General features: G+C 43.6%; 1 protein-coding gene across 3 annotated transcripts in view; it reads left to right on the top strand.

Annotated features, from left to right (window-relative positions):
- Window positions 1-20,671, top strand: part of PRIMA1 (proline rich membrane anchor 1) — a 54,511-nt gene that overhangs the window by 7,900 nt on the left and 25,940 nt on the right. The window lies entirely within an intron of this gene.

A 20,671-nucleotide genomic window follows, 5' to 3' on the forward strand; every position in this document is an offset into this window, starting at 1 on the left:
GCTAGCTCTGCCATCTTCTTTCTGCATCGCTATTCCTGTGGTCCCTGATGCACAGATCATTTCTGCAGCACAATAGCTGTGCTGATAGTCCCTGGCAAGGCAGTCGCTCTGCAGGGGGACAGACCTCGCTGGAGCTATCCATGCTGGCTGAGTGCAGGGACATGGGATGGACCCTGCATAGATGCTTTTGGGTCCCAGGTGTTTGGTATTCCAGCAAATCTCCTTAATGCTTCTGTATTTTTGCAAATTTGTCTCTCCCTAAAAGGCTGCCTATTAATTTCTCTCCTTGCTTACATAAACTCCCCTGGGAACAGTGTTGCAAAGTATATCTATTATCCTTCTCAGTGCTTCCCCCATGGGAAAAGAAATCATTAGGTAGCATCATTTGGCTGTTTGTCTTTATCAGCACCATCCCCAGATGTGCAGAAGACATGAAGAAGGCTTTTGCACAGCTTTTAGCCGGGCAGAGGAATGACAGAATTTTACGATGTATTTTCTGCCAGGAGAATGCTTTGTGTTTGTGCCACACTGCAGAAAATAAAGGCAAAGGCAGGAAAAAAAAAGTAGTGAAACACTTGGGAAAGGAAGTACAAAGACAGTTTGGAAAGCAGAGATGAAGGGTTTTCAATAGCAGGAAAAATCTCTTTCAATGTTCAGGAAAATGTCATAGACAGTGATATAGAAAATTCCCTTGATCCTTGTCTCACAGTTGGCAAATAAAGCACTTACTTTGCCACTGAGTTTTCTTGTACCTGTGGTACGCCGTTGCCCCAAGGGAGCTGCTCTTACTCACACAAGAGGTGGCAGAGCAGTGCCAGCACCAGGACCAGCCCAGGGACCAGCGCTGCTGCTCGGCTGCCCCAGGATGAGAGCACCACGCGGCTGCCCAGCTGTGTCCCCTCCCTGGGCTGCCCTCGGGCAGCTGCTCTGAGAGCCTGGATTTGTCTCCTGGGAAGTGAGAAGAAGGTAGTATCACAAAAAAAAAAAAAAAAAAAAGTCTGTTACACATTGCAAAAAGATGAAAGAGAAATCAAATGGGCCTGTGACTGGGGTAGCCTGATGCTTACACAGGCTGGATTGCCAGGTGCTAACTCAGTTCTAAAAATGAGCTAAATAAATCCAGATGACTAATATTTAAACAAGCTATTTTGTTTCAAATACGATAAAAAAAAATGGATTACACATTCCTTTCACCAGTAAGCTCTAGAGCAGCAATCAAGTGCCTCATCTTGAAAGATGCTTTCATTATTATCAGCTGTCTAGGCACTGTGATTTAGCCCACGTGTACACAGCAATCCCCATCCTTATGAGAATGAGCAAGCCTCATGTTTAAATATTGATGTTATAGACACTGCTTTCAAACAGCATTCAGAGGAGAGGGCAGTAAAGGGACGAGACAAGCTATTATTAAGTGGTTGATGCTAGACTTGCACTTAGCACTTTTTAAGTGATTGAAGATAAGTAGTAGAAAGACCTCTGCAAAAAAGAAGCAGCCCAGGAGCTGCAGGTTTTTCACCTTTACAAGGTGCAGTGCGCTGTGAGCCACTTCATAAAGATGCTGGCATTGCTCTCAGAGCTTTGTGAACCACAAAAGACTGCAGCCTTAAAAGGTCTTTTTGCCATCAAACTCAACTTGGTTGGAGGTTTAGGTCATCTCTACCACCTTCTAAAACAGCTACTGTGGTTTGCACCTGGTGATTAAAGTCAATAGATGTAAAATTCCTGTCTGCCCAGTTACTACAGACACCAACAGCTCGGTTATCTGTTAAATGAAGCTACCTAGTGCTCTTCGACATGTCCTGTCTGGTCTCCAGCTGCTGCTGTGGAAAAGCAAGGAACCCTCTTTGTGTTCTCTCCATCAATCCCACCTGAATGTTCTGTAAACCCTAGATGCATGTATGGGATGACACTGGATAACTGTGAGCAGCTGAATCACTGTCTGAAAGGTTTTTATTGTGCTTGAGGACAACTGAGGACTTTCAGGAACATTTTGATATTGACAGATTGATCCAGTGACAAACCTTTAGCTCTGCTTCCTGCACAAAGACTTACACAAAATCTGGTAAATGTTGTGAATTCCAGAATTCATGTGTAATGACAGCTAAAAGTTGTGTTGACTCCGAGGGACAATAAGATAATTCCCTCCACAGAAAATGGATAGAATCACACACACTTAGCAGTCACTCTAAATACATGAGTAATTGTAGAAACACCAGCTGTCCAGGCTTTAGGAGGCACCTCACTATTGTTCTCATGTATTTACAAGAAGGTGTGAGATATGTTTCAGTGCACCCTGAGGAGGCATGTCATTTGTTCAACAATATGAATATGGGAAATTAAATTAGATCATGTGGCCCATATATTTCCAAACATGGACAACAAAATTATGAGCTGGTAAATTTGGAGAATTCCTCTGCCTCCCGAACTCCAGGTCCCAAGGAAGAAAAGACAGACTGTTTTTGTGTTCCTTCAGCCCAGCCATGATCCTGTGCATCCTTTTCCCATATTTCAAACTCCTTCATACAGACCACTGGTGTTTCCCATGTCCCTCCCAACCCATGCCCTTGTGGCCAGGATCAGCTACACTGGTCCCCATGGATGCTGCTTTTCTCAAATACTGCTAGTTGGACCTTTTCTCTTTCTGTAAAGTGGGACACATGGAGCATTTCATTTTTGAGCTTCCCAAGTCTCTTTTCAGATGCAGTTTGTCAGCATCCCACTGAGATACAGCTGTCTGGTTCAGTATAGGTGTGTACATTACCAAGGGTCTTCAAGGAGAGGGGCTCCAGCCCATGTTAGGAGTAGCTAGGATGGTGGAGATTATGTGACAAAGTGGCGGGGACTGACGAGAGACATGGTGGCTGAGCCAATTGTGGTTCCTGCAGATCGTCCGGCATATTGATGTTTTCACAGTAACTCTCCTTATGCAAGCAGCAGCCTGCTCTTTAACCTGTGCCTAAAAAACTGCATGTCGATGAAGCGAAGGGAAAGCTCATGAGGCTCTGAGGAGCCTAAGGCCAACTAAGCTTAGATGCTGACAGCAAAGAAAAGAGGAACTTTCAATGAAATTGAGTGTTTTCCCTAGATATAGCTGTAATGACCTGAAGGAGATAGAGATTCTCAGAACCTGGCCTTTAACTGTTTCTTTTTCTCCTCCCATCTGCTTTCCTCCTTGTCTCAGGATTTCAGCCAGAACTAAGAAAAGGTAGATAGAGTACTTGTTTAGGCAGCTTCACAGACCCATGAGATTAAGCTAATTCAAATGATGTTGACCCTTCAAAAATCTAAAACACAGCTGTTGTCAACCTTTAAATACTTTGTGAGCCCAGAGGTTTCTTCAGGGGCACCATAAAGAAGAAAGGACTTTGTTTGGAAGAAGAAGCTAGGCTTTCAAAACAGGAAAGGGTTAAAGCTAGATATACACTGGCATCAGTATCAGTTTTAACTTGCTGAAGGTTTGAGGAAAAAATATTTCAGAAGTGGCACCTTCAAAATGGTACAAGGAGGAAAAAGAATGTTCAGCACGAACTCCCCATTGCTGGTTTAGCAACATTTGCTGCCTCTGCTCTACCCACCTCACGTGTTGGGTGAGGAGTCCATGGTACTGCCATCTCCTCTCTGGATGACAGAGTGTCCAGTCAAACAGTGTTTCAGTCAAAATTTAGAAGAGGAAACTTAAATAAAATTTTTAATCTGAGTTCATTACAAGCTGTACTAGTACAGCTGAGTCTGGGTATGTGAACTAACCTCTGACTTGTTGGACACTTACACATAGGTACACAGTGAGGTCTTTACAGCTCCTGACCTCAATGAAAGTTTGCCCTGAGCTGTCAGTTGAGATAAAGCACGATTAAGTCAGTGCAAAGCCAAAGTGAATGACATCACTGCAGTGGGCTCTAATCTCCAGGCTGTAATTGCATGATTTTGTTTTCCAAGGTGAAATCTTTTCCTTTATCTTTGGAGATAGTGCATCTAATTAACTAAGTATTTGGGCTGGTGAATATGCCAAAATAAAAATAAGCAGCTGCAGGAAGGGTGCAAGTTTTTGGCAACTACATGAGCCCAAATATACAGCTTAATTTCAGAAAGTGTGCTGGATCCCTTCAGTGCAAGTAGGAAAGCTAAGGACATTCAGATCTTTCCAGACAGGTGGTCACAATGTGTGTATATAGGCAGGAGTCTGAAGTACAGGAACACTCTGGAACTTCTTGAACTTTTAGTAGGTTTTAAAACAACTAAAATTTGCAGATTTGGCTTGCTGACTTTTAGCAACATAGCCTTTCACAGCAGGAACTTGTTAGAGAAATAAAACAGGTGTGGTTCTGAGATATAAAATAATAAGAAATGTTTTTCCTTAGGCTTTTCTATGACCTAAATCCTGATGGTAGAATAGGCAGGTTAACTCAGTATGGATCCAGAGAATGAGTCTGAGCTTCATGCTGAGCACTCTACATGGCCATTCACTCAAGCAGGAGAGCTGAGCATGGTCCAAATGCTCACCACACCACTTCTTGTACTATAATACATGGGTAGCAATGTTGATGTGCTTGCCTACACAATGCCGAAAGGACTTCTGTCCTTGGCAGAGGTCTGTGATTGTCCCTCAGGAGTTCAGAGGAGGCTGTGACTGCAAACTGAACTTCTAATCCTCCTGGAGGCCACCATGTGTTTTAAAACATGAGATGCCAAAGAATTTGGTGCAGGCAGTCTGGTGTAGCTGCTACAATATGAGTTGAGCATCTCAGAGAGCTCTGACTTTAAGTTTCTCTTTGGGTAATCCTTTTATTTTGTGAGTACTTTGCACCTTTCCAAACAGCTACTGCAGATGCAATTCTGACCTTAATGGCTCAGCTGGCAGGACCAGCCTTTACCTACAGCCCTTCTGCCAGAAGGACTGGTTCTGAGTGATTTTGAAATATTTGAGCACACTTGAGGAAGCTCGGATTAACTTCTCCCAAGTGCTGATGCCCCAAAATAATTGTTAGCAAACAGATTGGGGTGTTTTTGTTTTATAGTAAGAGGAAAAAATTTTCCTCCATACTTTATACAACATAGCAGCTACCAAAACTGAATAGTGATGGAAGAGACCTACAGTAGCACCAAAATGGTAGGGGGTACATTGTCTCCTACACCAAGACATTTATGGTAATGACAGCTACTGTGAGAGAATATTGTTTTACAAGTCTGGTCTAGACAGTGATTTTTTTAAATGCAAGCAGAATGCTGAAACAGGGAAGCCCTTTCAGTTTTGGTAACACAGCTGTCATACTGTGAATTACAGTCTTGTGTGACAGCATTGTTTATAATTTACAAACCAAAATTCAGTTCTTGTCTTCTCTGACATACACTTTCATTTTACTGTGCGATTGTAAGTCACAGAACTGGCAGTAGGATTTTGAGGCTTTCAAATCTAAATTGAAATCAAGCCCCACTGCCTGCAGTCATGGATGATGGCACATGCAGAGTCTAGTCCAGGTCCCTGTTGTGTTGATTTCACATCACAGATACTACCTGCTCTGCTAGCACAGTGAACCAAATAATTAAGAATCCAAGATGGGATTTAGGCAGATTTCACCCACCTAAATCAGAAATGCATTGATTAGATTTCCTGCCTCAAACTGCAGTGACCTCTGATTTTATCTACCCAAGACATAAAGACTTCAAAATCCTCATATTTTTTGCATCTAGAGCAGTTATTTCTGACATAGCAACAAAAGTTAGAAGTCCTCACCTCACAGTCAAAATGAGTAGATTATTTAGGGTGAGGAGATTTCTTAAGCAGCAATCAAATTTGAAGTTTGAAATAGTTGAAACATCTGGGATGTTATATTACATCTGAAGAGCTGGATTAGTGACTAGAAAGCAGGTAAGACTGAAAAGGTTCACACTAATACTTTCTTTATAGGATTCTACAATCACCTTGTGCACCTAACATCTCCTCATATTGGGCTGTTGTAAGCTATCTTTGTAAAATGCTGGTTATACTAGACCGTCAATCGCAGCTTCATTTTTTTTCCCAGTTCAGAGTTTTTCACCACAATAAATTCTGAAATGTATTGTCGAGTCTAATTTTTTGTTTAGGCAAGTGATGAATCTTCTCCCTGCTTTGGGACCTTGCAGATTTGTTTTGAATTTTTCATGCAGTCATAAATCCATATTATGGAAAAATCCACTCTCTTGAAAATTCCCTAGTTCATATGTTTTGAAGTATTTAAAAGTAAGCACCTCAGGCCAGATTTTGCAGTGCAGGAATCAGTGGGAGTTCTGTTATCTATAGATTAAAAGCATTGTCTAATTTTGAAAACAGAAGCATCAGATATTAAACTGATTCTGCAGTATAACAGTGCTTTCTACTCTGGGATTCATACTCCAACAGCTTGGTTTTATTTTTTTTAAGCAAAAGGAGTTGGCTATGCTGAAGACATTAATTCCCTGTGTGGATGGCAGTCCATTTGTACATGCCTGCCATTTCACTGATTAAGAAGATAACAAATCTTCAGTGAAGTTACTGATGAGTCAGAGGCTGCTGATTTACAAGTAATTGTAGGTTCCCCTGCCCATGGCAGAAGGAGTTGTGCCTCATCTCGACAAGTCAGGAGTAAACTCTTAATTGGCACAAGCTGTTCTTGGCAGGGAGGGCTAAGCAGCTGACCTTGGTAAAGCAGACCCACAGAAATGTATGTTCTTGTAATGCTTTTGTGCATCTTTGTCGTAAACATGACATAAAAGTGTTGCGTTGCTTGTGTAATTGCATCTAACAGGTTATTTTAAGTTGATGTAGCAGATTGAGGAAGCAGCAGTGTGGAGTTTTGGAATGTTTTCCTAAAGTGAGTAGTCTGTAGTGTCCAGTAGTATAGTACAAACATAGGTTAATAACTGATGCCACTGCCAAAAACTGACATTAATAATTATGCAAGTTAATTTGACAATTCTACTAGTATATCATATCACATTATAACCTTATATATGTATATATATATCAAATTGTGAATTACTAAATGTTATTAGAATTAATTGGTTTATAATTTTGAAGTGTCTTTTAATTGGAGTTGATATTTAATCAGCTTATTTGTTAGAAATATTTTATACAAATATCTGTTCTTTGACAAATGCTGCTGTTTAAACTGGACTTTTACCTACGGAGCAGATTCCATTGAATCATCCCTGGACATTTTCTTCTCCTTTTGAAAGCAGTGCATAATCTTATTTCATAGCCCTTATCAAAGGAAGTGACCACCAGTGGAGCAAAGGGAGGGTCAGGTTTAACACTGTTTGATTTGGCAAGCTGCAGGGACTCTGCCTCAGAGTTGTTTGGTATCATTCTGCAGTGCTGGCTGCCTACAGCTGTAGGCTTCCGGAGGGAGTGATTGTGAGCAGCATCTCTGTAAGAGTTCTCCTACTTATGCAGGTCCAGACTGCTGTGCAAAGGCTGAGGAAAGTGCAGATAGCAACTAGTAACCCATTTGCTTGCTTTAGTGACTGTAAGGTAGCCTGTGTCTTTTAGCTTTCAGAGAGTTACAAATGTGCTCTGAGTGGTGATTGAGGACTTCATGTTGGGCATTTGGCATGGTGAAACAACTCAATCTGTTAATGTGATGTAATTGCCATTTTAAGTATTCTATATTTTATGAACACTGCGTAAAAATTATCAGTTGATAAATATAATTTTATTTTTATTAGGATTAAATTTATCCCTGGTTTGGAAGGTATTTCACATTTCAGTTCCATTTTACTCTGGGTGGGTCCTCAATTTTATTTCCCTTAAGTTGGACCTAAATATAATTTGGAAAAGGAACTTGAGTGCACTAGGTATGGGAATTAACAATTGGTCTCCTCAGGGACATTTTTAAGTGATAGCTGTAGCCCCCACTTCCAGCAATAACTGAGCCACTGAAGTCATACAAGGAATAAACTACATAACATGAAACAGGATCATGTTTATATAGATGCTGCACACTAACAGAAGGATTTGCTATATAGTCAGCCTGCTGTTCCCTAAAACTCAGCCATAGCCATATGACTTGCAATATGTCTTTCTTTGTAAAGTGAGCTCTTTAAAGCCATCTGTACTTACCAATCTAAAGTATTTGTCTATTGTAGTCACTTTCTCCATAGAGCATCTGAATGCCCAACAGGAAAACCATTAATTTTTCAGAGACAGACACAAACTAGTACCTTAGAAAATCTTGCTACTAATACATTGGGAAAATATCCCAAGTATTTCCAAGTCTTCCACAATCTGTGTTAGGAAATTCAGCTTGCAGTTGGCTGAAGCTGGTTTTGTTTCTGCCTTCCCTGAAGGCACTAATTTTGAGAAGGTTTCAACTCACAGCTGTGAGGCTTGTCCAATGTTTGCTATTATCTAGAGGTTCCTGAGCTCTTTTGAAAGCTGCTAAGGATCTAAGAGATGATATCTTAATCATACCAGTAGCACTGAATTTTACTCACATTTCATAGTCGGTCACTTTGATGGCACCACTCATGGGGATACCATTCAGCCTGAAGAAGTTGTATGGATCTGGACCTTAATTCCATCTATATATAGAATATTATACCAAAAAATATCGTCTTTCCATGGCATTGAATCTGCCAGCCCTGAGGTGTCTTAATAATCATTTACTGGTGAAAGACTGGTCATCAATTTAGGAGCTTAGACTTCCAAAATCACATTTCAGCTGTTTGAATTTCAGCTTATATCATCCCTCCTTTGAAGACCCATCCCCTGCAAGAGCTAAAAGATGGATAAGCTTTCAGAAGACTTGATGCTGATGTACTGTGACTTCTGTAAAGGAGGCATCTTGCCCACCCTGTGAGGACCAGTGAAAACAGAGTCCAGGTGCTGCTTCTTCCTCTATCACTGACCTGCTGGATGATCCTGAGAGATCTGACTCCCCTGTGAGCCCCTCAGAGTTATCATATCTGATACTGAGATACTTTTCCATCTCTGTAAACTTTGTTTTTGAGACCAGTGGATGTCAAGCACAGAAGATTATTATTTTTGGTCTCAAAATTGAATAGTAATTGTTACAGAATTGATCAGCTATGTCCTGTCCTACCATCCGTCGAAGAGGAGGCTGCACCAACACACAGCAAGGAAGACAAGGCATTCACCATGCCAGGTGCAAAAGGCAGAGCCTATGGCCACATTGTCACCGCATGGTAATGTGAGAAAGGAGGCAGCCTGAGGGGCTGGACAGGAACCCATGGTGCAAAACCATGTCTTATTTCTTCCTCTGTCAATGGTGATACAACTTCAACAAAACCCTGACAAGGGACTGTATATCAGCAGATACAGGAATTAAGAGCCTGGGAGGGCTATCACTATATGTACTTACAGTGTCCATATGGGTGCCACTACCACAGTACCTTAACGGGCTCCGCTGTAGCTGCCTTCACAGTGCCTGCTGGGGCAGGGGTTTCATCCAAGGCTGCCTGAGGCTCAGTAGAAGCAAGGGCTAGCTTTTTAAGGGCTTTTATCACCTAAAAACGCAGATAGGTGCTGAATGAGCTTTCCAAACCACTGAACTCACAGCAACTGTCCTAAGCCATGGCCTACTCCACTTTATTTTGGAGAGGACAGATGCTTTCTGTGTGCTGTTTAATAAGCGCTTCTTCACTGCTGACCTGGAGGCAAATTTTCTTCACACGTCTTTGCTCCTTGGCAGTCACGTCTTCATGAGATGCCCTCTGCAACTGCAGCAACTGCAGCCCTGTGCAGGAGCCTGTCCCTCCCTGAAATACCTGGTAGCTGATGATGAGCCCATCTTCTTCCCTAAAACAGCCTCTGAAACAGCCTGAAAGCAAGTCAGCTTGACTGGGGGAGACAACTATCTCTTCATACCTACCTTACTGTGGTGGATCTGGGAGGTGATATTGGCTATGTGATGGAGGAGAAAAGCTCTGTGGGAAAATGCATCTCCTGTCGCCAGTGAGTTCCAATTTGGAAGTGACTTTTTACTTCTTTCACTGGTCCACACTTCTGTCTGATGTCAAATGTCTCAGGGCCCATTGCCATAAGCCTGCAGGCAAAGGTAGCCCTTTTTCCAACAAGCTTGAAGTCTCCACGTATTCGATTCATAGCAGCAAACCTCTTCCTGCGCATGTTGCAGTTGCTCACACGTGTACTGAGCTCTGTGGGCCTCAGTGGGCAGTGTGCTCACCACAGCAAACACCAAAGCAGAAGCTTCTGATTTTTTTCAGCCTTGTTATGAGACACAAAGAGGAAGCCAGAGCCTCACACTGCAGGGTGGCCTACGGGCTCCTTGCACAAGCAGCCATGGGACAGGCATATCTGAGGAATGTTGGCAGGGGATGAGCAGTACCCACTTGGTCTGCAAGGCTTATTACAGCCTATTACAGGTGTTGAGCTCATCCTTAAAACGTGTTGGGTGTTCACTCACCTCTGTGTATCATACTTGTTTTTAGATCTTCTCTAGGAAGTCTGTGGCAGCCAAAGCAGTATGGGGGAGGGACATATACAGATATCTCTATGTATGCATGTGAACATGCTTATTGAATACTGATGGAAATATGTTAATATGCTTTCTGGTATCAGAGTGTCTAAATGGCAAAGACAGACTTACCGTGAAGATTCAGTATTTTCAGGCCTCTTTTCTCCAGGACGCTCTTTCACTGCTGTAACGTGACAAGGTGCCACAGCTTGCTGGGGCAAGCAGATGATCCTCAGCACTGATTTTTCCCTGCTGAAGAATAGCCTATGCTCTCTGTGCGCATCACTCGCCGCTGGAGAGCCAGACTGTGTGTTTGTGCAATGAAGTGCATGGTACCGTGCTGGCGCATCTCTATGCCTCTCAGTGATGCCTCTGTTAAAAAGAACTGAGAATTACTGTACCCAGGTCAGTGTCATGCTGCTGTTGTTCTGTTGTAGACCATGGCCTCGCTGCTGTGTTTACTTGAATAGGTAGTTGACAGGAAGGTCAGGGAAATAATAGCTGTTTCTTGTGGAAATATGGAAGAAGTACTTATAAATTTACCTATTTACCCTAGTAGAGAATTGGGAAAGGAATAACAGCAGTGCTGACGTGTAGCCTTGTGTTGGACATTTTGTGCCTACATCTTGCAGCAGTTTGGAAAGCTGGGAGTACTGTCTCCATCCTGGAGAAGAATCAGAGGCTGCGGGTGAAGATCTTTCCAAGTCAGCCAACAAGAAAGGGAGAGAGCTGCAGCTGGAACCCACATCCTGAGGGGAAATTCTGTCCACCACCTGCTATGACACTCTGCCTGAAGAGAGGTTAAAGTCTATATCATAAAACTCAGAAGATTAAACTTAAGCTTGTATCTACATTCAGGCATGCAAGTTAAAGCATCCTGGCTCTCTGAGTGCTCAGAACTTCTGGAAATCAGGTCACCTTCTAAAATAAATTCCAGGGTTTTAATTTAACAGCAAACTTTCAGGAAGTTGTGACCTGTTTCTTAAAGGCACCAGATATGCACTAATTGGACTGATGACTCCTGTGTTTTGGACAGCAGGCCACCAAGTACAGCAGGGTTCACTCGAGTGATGGCTCTGACGGGGAAGCAGTGCTTAGGAATATCTGGGGATATCACTAGGACTATCTTGGTGCTGCCCAGCCTGGCACTGATCCAGGTTGCAGAGAGCAGGGGAATGTGATGGTGCCCACAAGGCTCTCTAGAATGACCACGTTGCTGTGAGGAGGAGGAGGCTGCTTTGCAAGGCACAGGCTTCAGTTCACATTTGCTCGGAACAGAAACCGATAGTGTGTGATTTAATCAGGGTAAAAACAATTCTGTCCTTTTTGCTGAGGGAGAATCAGATGGCGAGAGAGAAACAGCATCTCATCGGGAGACTGCTGTTTAGAAAAACATGTGACAAAGTCAGATCAGAGGGCAGTGGCTGACGTGAGCATCCATTGTAAAGATAAATGCCAGAGCTGAGTGTTAACACAGAAGCTAGCTATGATGTAATCTCCTTAAAAGCCTTTTTTCCACAAGGCCTTTAAATACCCCTGCTTCTCCAGATCACGCTTTAGAGAACAGGCTCTCCTTCCGTGCTCACTAACCCCACTCTCCTCCAAAAGACCTTGGCAGCTGAAACCGTGTTTTGCTCCTATTTGTGAGATTGAACCTCAGTTCTGGTGGGTCCCATCAGCTTCACAGAGAACATAATAGGATTAAGGCTGGCGGATCTGGCCCTTAGACTGCCAGTTGTTTGGAGCACAGACTTTCCCTCCCTATTTGTTCTGATAGTTCTTTGACTGCTCTGCTGTCTTCATCATCATCCTTCCATAAACACGTAGGACTCTGAACTGAAATACTCGTCTTCCTCTGCAGCCCTGCCAGAACTGATACAAGTTATCCTACAAGCTTAGCACCAGCCTTCCTGGGCACCTTATGGGATCCCACCCCGTTTCTGTCTGTAGGTCTCGGCTGCACAGAGCTCCCGGGCATGGCGTCAGCATGCCGGCTTGGGGCAGAGATCTGGCGCCTGCCTGGGAAGGCAGTTTGCTGTTTCCACCCCGTAAATGTTTTGATGGCCAAATCCAATGTTTGCATCTACTCCCAAGGAGGAGGCAATGCGATCCAGCGGGTAGGACTGGCCTGGAGTCAAGAGATATTTTGTTTCCTGGCTTTTTCACTGAGCTGCCACAAGACACTTCTTCACAATGTGCTTCACTTATGCCTGGGTGACCGATACTTTCATCTGGTATTATTTTTATTTTGGTCCATTTTCTAAAGGACTCTCAGATCTGCCAGGGAAAAGCAGCCACATAAGACCTACCAAGACAGCACAGCCACATGGGGATTTAGTGAAGATCCACTGCAAAGCCCAAACCTGAATGTGTGCAGGTTCAATAACCTCTAAAACTTTAATCTTAAGCACCACACTTAAAACTCCCCCACCCAGCTCCTCTAGCTCCTCTCTTTACTGACTGTATCCAGGCTCACTTTTTTCACCTGCAGTTCCAATCCTATTTCTTGCAATGACCCATGTACACTCCTCTATCACCCATGACCTTTGGAAAACTCCTGCAGAACTCCCCCTTTCCTCCACTGCCGGCAAACTCCTTCCTCCAAAACTAAGCACAAACCTGAGCATGTTTCTTGTTTGAGGAGGGAAATATTTTTAGAAAGGGGGAGAGAACTAAGGAGAGAGGGTAACTGAGAGTTTAGAATAACAGTATCTAAAGTGTAAAAGCTGTGGGGGAGGGATTTTCTCCAGCATCAACCCACACATGTTTTTATTATAGCAGAAGTTCCCGCTGTGTAGTGATTGCAGTATCTCCCTTAAAAGTATAGTAGGAACATATGCATAGAGTAGCTGCATGATATAAACTTGTCTGCAACATAATGTGATAAACAGAAGTATCATCTACTACAGGAATAGCTAATTTCCACCAGTATTATTTAACCTAGCTCATCCAGGGAGGCAGTAAATCAGGACACACTTTCTGCTGAGCACATCACTAATTATTGCCTGGTAGTGATTGTTTACCTAACTAGCTCAGAGCACTCTGGAAATCGCCCTAAGTTTACAAGCAACAGGAAGAGTACGGTTCTATGAGGACATAAAAAAATGAAAGAAAATTGACATAGATTTCTTTTTTTCAGATAAAAATTTGCTCCACATTTAGGTGGTTCTTATTTTCTTTAATCTGGTCTATTGCACCTCATGTACAGTTACAGCCATGCTCTGGAGGTGAGGGTGATGGAATAAGGTATTGCTGGTCTAAAGCAGTTTCTTGGTCTTTCCTTTCTGGGTAGCATTTTCCTCCTGTGCCTGTTCTCTGTGGTAGGATCTTAGGGCACGGGTCCAGCAGAGCAGTTTTCTGGGTCACCTCTCTTTGGGGACTGAGATAATCCAAATCCTTTCCATTATGTTCAGATTTACTGGAGATGACCTTGCCTCAAATGGACTTCATTTGTTATTGAAACTGTCGTCCATTCCTGCTTTATGTTCCTGCGGCATTGGCCTGGTCCCTCAGGTTAATGATGGCTGTTAATAAATCTGGCATTCTGTGCTGCCCATCCTGCGGCCTTTTTCCCCCTGTTTCACTAAGCAAGTAACAGTGTCCATCGCTTAGAGCATAACAGCCTGGGGAAGCTCATATTGTATCCTATTTGCTGGATTTAACCCACTCAACACTGCCTGAATGTTTGGAATTCTCCTTTAGAACTTGCTTTGTTTCTACTTCTCAGGGGGAGGCAAGGGCGAAGCAGCAGCTGGGCTGGAGCCACATCCCAGCCGTTGCACCCAGAAACTGCAATGCCAAAGCACCTCTATGGGTTGCTCATAGCCACATCCAACCTGGCCTTAAACATTTCCAAGGATGTGGCATCCATGACTTCTCTGGGCAAATATATGCGAGCTTACGGCAGTGCATGTGATGCTGTCCTGCTAGGGGGTCTGCTCCCGGTATTTCTTCTATGTAATTTCTCATCTCCCAGGGGGCTGAGACTGTAGATGCCATTGGGGTGCCAGGAAGAGAGCAGTCCCTACCCAAAGCCCTCTGGCCAACAGCTAGACAGGTTTGATTATGGCCATGGCTTACCATGTGGCAAAGCATTTGCCATATTGCAGTTGTGGCCAAATCCAATTTATCTTTCTTCAAGGTTTAACTGTGTGTGCTTGCCACTGGCAATGGTGTGTGGTGACGCCACCAGCTTGTGGTTGAGGCTGGACCTGCTCAGGATCCTCCTGTCTTGCATCCACCATAGCTGAAATTTGAATGCCTCTGCCTTCCCCTCCCTGAGCCTGCTCACAGCCTTTGCTCTGCCTTTGCTGTACAGTCTGGGGACAGAGGAAGATTATGGCCTCTTGCGGGCTGTCTCCGAGGCTGTGACTGACCAGTTGGGAAGGGAAACAGACCCAACCCCCAAGGATTTGTCATTTGATGTGATGTGCTCCTGCATCTCCCCTTTAGCACTTCAAGCATTGCTGGGTATGTTATCTGCGGGCAACAACTGTGAAGGGAGATTGACTAGGTGATTTTTGGACCTGTCAGGGAGACAGCGAAGTGCATCCATTCATATCTCATAGCTCCTCTGTCTTCAAAATGGATTATTTCAGACATATACAGAGGTGCCCCAAACGTGAATGTTTGCCTTTACATGTTCAGCCAATGTAAGGAATCTTTAGTGCACTCTCTAGTGGAAAATGGCAACCCTTCCTTCTGTGATCCCGTCTGTACCTGATCACCAGTCTGAGCATTGCCTTCTGCGGGCAGCTGTGGTTGCAGTGTGGTTGAGCTCAGGTTTCCCTCTGGCCATGTGCAAGCCCAGGGCCTATGTGTGGAGAAGCTGCTGCATGGCACGCATGCACACATGGCGTTCTGTCCCTATAGGAGGCCCCAGGGGCCCCCATCTCCTCGTCAGCCCCCTCTCCTCCATTCTCCCGGGAAACTTTCCCCTCAAATCCAAGAGTGTTGACAGATCTGGTTTGAAGGGAATGCATACTTTCCCTATTCTTGAAATGCCTTTCAGAGTAACAGCTGAAGATCTATATTTGTATCAAAGTCTAGCAGTACCACTAACTTCATTGGAAGGCTCTTTCGAAGGATTTGTTTCTCACGTGCCAGCTGCCTCTTGCTGTTAGCAGACCTGCATATGCACAGCATGCTCCTACCATGTGGATTATTCAAACACATCCATAGTGGTTCCTACATGATGAATGAAATACAGCAAGCAAACAGGGGAAGCTTGCGCTGACACTCACTCACAGATCTCACCACATCACCCCAGGTTGAGTAACAAAACTTGTACCTGGAGAGCCCACAGCCACCAGGGCTCTGGGGACCCAGCTCCTGATCTTTGGTGAAATTCAGAGCAGCACTTGTGAGCGTCATCATGCAGATGCTGGATCAAGGTCCTCAGCTGGTGCCAGTCTCACAGCTGGGAGAACCTCTACTAGTTTACATCACTTGAGCTCTTGGCCCTTTGTATCAGCTGCCCAAGACTTCATTCTGACGTACAATTAAGTTAATCAGCATTAAGCTAATCAGTGCTTACTTTGGGGTGAATTTACACTATTGGGGGGGAATAAAAGGCCTTATGTGAAAGTAGACAAGAGATCTCAGGCTCAGCATTGAAATCAGCTTTCTCAAAAAAGATGTGGGCATGTGATGGAGACTCTCCTTGTTTCTCATCTTTTATACAACACAATGCTTACATAGTAAGTGTCCAAGACTTGGTGTCTCTCTGTGTGCGTGTGTGTGTGTGTGTGTGTGTGTGTGTGTGTGTGTGTGTGTGTGTGTGTGTGTGTGTGTGTGTGTGTGTGTAACTGCTCCTTTGCAGAATTTCTCCTCCCAGAACCCAAGTTATTTCATGTTAATCAGGAGATTCACTGAATGCCTCTATTCCACAGGGGGCTGGGTGAGACACCTTGTTTTGAAGAGACTCGAGCTACAACAGATTCAAAATCCCTCTCCAAATTTAACTGGGCATGTCCTATGAGTCCTTTCATACAACTCGACATCTGAAATCACATCTGAACCTCTCCACATTTTCTGGGCTTGTTCCTGCATCACAGTGTGATAATGGCTGTAGGAAGCAGTGGCTTCTCTTTCTTGTAAATGGACATGCTAATGTGCAAATCATGTGAATATATCAAAATAATAAGGCAAATAAGAGTGATGAGATTGGAACCCCAAACCCTGCCTTAGCCAGCAGATCAACAGGTCTCTAAACTATGTGACATACATAGGAAACACATTGCCTGCATCTCCAATTCCTTTTAAGTTTCAACCAAGGCTGATAAGACACTAGAGGCCCTTGGAATACGAGGCTGCCTTCAAAATAAAATCCAATCTCGCTTCCTAGCATGCTAATTAAAAGTGCATGGCTGATTCAGGCAGCCCTACAATAGCAAGAGGAGTGCTGCAGGCATAGAGATGGCAGGGTTTAGCCTGTTGTGAGTATACAATATTAAAAATGGGCAGATGTCTCATAAAGATGATTACGCCAGCACTCTTGACCTTTCTGCAAGAACAGGAATAAAAGCAGGAGGAAAAACAATAATCAGTTTTGATTTATCTTGAAAGCGCTCTTCCTTTTTTAGGCATGAAGCTGATGTTGTTGTAGAGAGGTGAGAGGGGTCACTGTCACCCTTCCACGTCACATCGGTGCACATTCACTAGCTGCTTGGGACCAAGCCTGTAAGCAGATCAACACGCTCAGACCTCAGACAGTGACACCTCCCCTGGGATTGCACATGGGACCGTGGGTCACTGCCTCCCTGAGATATTTTCCAGCTCAGTCCTGTGTTTGGTTTCATTTTATTCTGTTTTGTTCTGGTTTGTTTTGTTTTGCTTTGCTGGGCTGACTGATGGGCTGAAGCTGGTGGAGCGGGATGCCCTGATGCAGGTTCCCTGCCTCAGCATCACTGCTGGGGGCTGCGCAGTGGCACCGCTCAGCCCAGCCTTGCCCCTGCAATAGAGCCTGACCCTCTCCTGATAGACTTGGTGGTGTTGGTTTCTAATGTCCCGGCATTCCTATGCAAAGGGCAATTAGACTTCAACCCCTATTGCAGTGGAAAGTAGTAATCCTAATAAAAATAAATGATGGGACCACTAGATTTCCAAAATCTGAGCTTTAAAAAGTACAGCCATGACCACTAAAGGTAACATGTGGGTATATCCAAGAATTCTGAGTCCTGTTTCTGTATTCTGTCACAGACAGTACAAGTATGTGTGACTTCCATAACATACACAAAACCATTTAACACTTAATCCAGAAGATTAAAACAGCTTCATCACTGGTTTTTGGTTGGGTAACTCAGGGCAATTTTGAGGATGACCCACTCTGAGATTTACTAAAAAGAATTTAGAGGCTTCTTTGTGATTTAATGGAAACTTCATTTCCAGTGACACAACCTCTATTTTTGCACTTGCACATTGAGGGAAACCCTCTGTAGCTGAGCTAATCTTTCCTGGTATGCACATTTCTGGCTAGAGCCAAGTGTGCACAGATACCTGCTAACATTAGAACTGGAGCTGTGTCTTTATGCTGAGCCTTCAAACATATTTAGTCAAAAAAAGTGCATGAGATTTTTGTGGTGCTGAAATAGTTTGCAGAATGCCTTTGCTCTAAAAGTACTTTTTCATGAATTTGTTTTCAATAAACTCGATCCATCCACCCAGCATAGGCCTGAAATGGGTCTGTTTATTCATTGTATTTATTTATGCCTGTTGCTGTTGGGAATACAAGAAGATGTTGGCCCTCTGAAAGTAAACCTAACCAACATTTGTACTTCATAAATTTTAAGGCCAAGACAAAAAAGACATTGTGCTCATGTGGACTTCTCAGAGACAGAGCATTTTCTTAATTCTTGTTAGGAGTCCAGTCTCTTTAGTTGCATTTAGACTTTGTAAAAAAAAAAAAAAAAAAATAAAAAAAAGAGAGAGGTCTACCTTAAAGTAAATTTTTCAGTTAAATATTCCACCAGAGCAGAGAGGCTACTGTAATGGATAATTACCCTTAATTACCCTTAAACACTCTCTTTCTAATATAAATATGCTTAGTCTCCACTTGTAGTGGAGTACATCCCGGATTCATTTACTAACTCTACCAGTATTCATCACCCTATTTTGGGGGAAGGAGGAAGTCACTGTTAAAAAACACATTCTCTCAGTAATGACTTTGTATTTGTAGTTAGATCTTGAGATATACCAGTTCTCTGGCTTTTAACTCATGTGTATCACACTTATAACTTCAAAGTTTCAAAACATCATCTGGAATTAAGTTGAATGTCATACTAAAGTCTAAAGTTATTACACCAACACTAATACATCAATGGGTGATTACCAAACCAGTAATCTCCTCAGAAAATACTTAGTTAGTCTGACAAGATGTATTTTCCTAAGCCTGTGCTGTTAAGTATCAATTATTTATTTTATTACTTCATTAATTGAATGACATCTTCTTTATTTTGACAGGATTTCCATCAGGATGACAGGCTATTGACTGCTTAGCTCATTCTGCTTATTTTCTTTAAAATGTCATTGCTTTTCTACCACTTTCCACCAACAGTGGAAATATGCAGAATTAAACTTTGGGGCTTGGGAGAAAAAGCACATTTGTTTTGCACTGTGAAAATCCCTTTCTCCATTCAGCTGATTGTGAAGAGCAGCTAGGAATGAGTCAAACCAGGAGGTAATCATGCTCTGAACAGCTGGAGCTGCTCACATGGGACTGGTGATGGGTGCCAAGGGAGCCAACCCCATGGCCAGGCTGGCCAGCCCTCAGCTCTTCGTAGCCCCGTGGTGATGATGAAGGGACTCCCTGTGCCCAGGGATGTCTTCCACTCCCCAAATACTCCACTGTGAATGACAGCAGTATGAGGCTTGTATGAGTATGAGTATGAGCAGTATGAGGCAAGGGAAAGGGCACAATTTGGTTCTGAAACTACATGCCTTTTGGGGACTTATAATGGATTTGAAAGAGGTGGTACAAAGAAGAGGGTGACCAGGAAAATGTGTTTTCCTGCATTTTGTCAAAGCTTTCATAAGACCATGAAACAAGTGGGCATTGTCATAGGTAGTGTGGGACATCTTCTGCTCAGTGTTTTGTATAATAATTTCAGTGTCCCCTTAGAGTAGGGTTTGAGATCCATGTTTTCCCTCCTCCAGAGTGTGCCCAAGAAATACATTGTCATTCCATGCAAAGTGGCACAACTGGAAGAGTGTGCTGCAAGGTGTCCTCAACCCAGGATAATTTCTGATCACTGGCAGCATGATGCATGCAGGCTCAGACCCTTCCAGGTGCAGCCTGCTTTTTCTACACTGTGGGCAAGCGAGCTGGGAACTGGGACCCAGGCAGAGGATGGAGAGTTCCCCCGGCCCTGGACTGACCCCAGAGAGCAGCACTGTGAGCCCCAGCCCCAGGGGAGGGAGACGTCAGTGCCTCACAAACATCAAGGGCTCAGTGTGGGACTTAGTAAGAGGCACTTCTCTGAGGACATGATGCTTCCCAGGCACCTTGCTGGTTCTTTGGGAAGTTCCCCTCTTGGCTGATTTTCCCAGCTGATGCTCATAGACACGTAACATGGCAGGCACAGGGAGGCATCTGTGCGGGCCAGACTTTGGCATCCCATCCACACAAGGGGATTAAAAGCAGTTCTGCTCTTTCTCAGAGGATAATCATGAGGAGGAATGCATTAAGGACATGGAAATGTCACAGTAATGAAGGTTATGCGAATACGTACTGAGAAAGGCAGAAAATAGCACGCAACCAAGAGCTTATTGGAAAAAGGGGGGACATTACACAAAACAAGGTTACCTAGCACTGCAGTAATAAGGGGTAGAAATACAAAAGAATTTTTAAAGCTGTATAAACCCACCAGCCACTAAGATACAGATTTTGATAGCTTCCAGTGTGGTTTCCCATGGTTCTTTCTGAGTGCCTGGTCTGGACCAGCAGGGAAGGAAGCTGTGTCAGGTGGATTAGGCATCACCTCCACATCAGCAATTCTTCTTTTCCTGTCACTACTAACTTCATATAGGCTGTCAGGAGTCATACTGACTATTCTGTCCCACCTGTATCTGCTTATTCTCCATGTAAGAATACTTGATAAACCACCAAGGAGCATGTGGTGCAGAGATGTGACAAGCCTTGTTTTTTACCCTGTCTCTGCCATTTGTCAGTCTCATATGTTGTGCCAAGGAGCAACCCAGTCTCACCATGTCATTTGGCATTA

The sequence above is a fragment of the Columba livia genome, chromosome 5, assembly GCF_036013475.1.
Source record: "Columba livia isolate bColLiv1 breed racing homer chromosome 5, bColLiv1.pat.W.v2, whole genome shotgun sequence".
Classification (NCBI taxonomy): Eukaryota; Metazoa; Chordata; class Aves; order Columbiformes; family Columbidae; genus Columba; species Columba livia.